Source organism: Zea mays, chromosome 4 (genome assembly GCF_902167145.1).
Source record: "Zea mays cultivar B73 chromosome 4, Zm-B73-REFERENCE-NAM-5.0, whole genome shotgun sequence".
Lineage (NCBI taxonomy): Eukaryota > Viridiplantae > Streptophyta > Magnoliopsida > Poales > Poaceae > Zea > Zea mays.
In genome coordinates this window covers 170,662,762-170,663,352 of record NC_050099.1, presented here as the reverse complement: position 1 = coordinate 170,663,352, position 591 = coordinate 170,662,762, and the positions used below count along the sequence as shown (strand labels likewise).

The following is a 591-nucleotide window of genomic DNA, read 5'->3' as shown; positions in this document are numbered from 1 at the left end:
AGCAATCACAGAACTTTGAAGACCATCCGTTAATTATCAACAACACAGTAAAAGATGGTATAGATTCCTCATTTACTTTGCAGTCGCTACATGTTGATTTATTCACATGAAAGGGTGTGGGCCAAGAAAAGATTGAACATGAAGCAATCAGAGAACTTTGAAGACTATACGTGTTTTCTCCACATAAAAACATTCAGATGTTCCAGTCTCCTCATTTCGCTTCTAAAAATATTTTAGAACACGATTATACTCAATTGATACTGAGCGAGTAATAAATCGAAGAAAACAGAAGCAAGATCATGATGTGGGCAGAAAATATGACTGAGGACAATCACTGCTTCCACAGAGGTATAGAGCCCCAGCCTGATCCATTACTCTTGCACCCATAGATAACTTTTTCTTGCATGCATTTTCCCTATGTCCAACCTCACAGAGCAGGGGGCTAATGGTGTCACTTAACCAAAACATAAGTCATCGATGCAACAAAAGCGTGTACTCATGTCTACGCAAATCAAGCCAAAGACTGTTGTTCTTGATTTTCAAAAAGTACTAGCAGGAAAGTGTAATACCCAAATATTGGGAGGAATAGAA

The 591-nt window shown here is 38.4% G+C and overlaps 2 non-coding genes across 2 annotated transcripts; both read right to left on the bottom strand.

Annotated features, from left to right (window-relative positions):
- LOC111591399 (small nucleolar RNA R160) lies at positions 1 to 77 on the bottom strand. Its single transcript, XR_004858034.1, has one exon. It is a non-coding gene; the product is annotated as a small nucleolar RNA R160 (small nucleolar RNA).
- Positions 78 to 142: 65 nt separating this feature from the next.
- On the bottom strand, positions 143 to 221 carry LOC111591391 (small nucleolar RNA R160). Its single transcript, XR_004858026.1, has one exon. It is a non-coding gene; the product is annotated as a small nucleolar RNA R160 (small nucleolar RNA).
- Between the last annotated feature and the right edge of the window lie 370 nt (positions 222 to 591).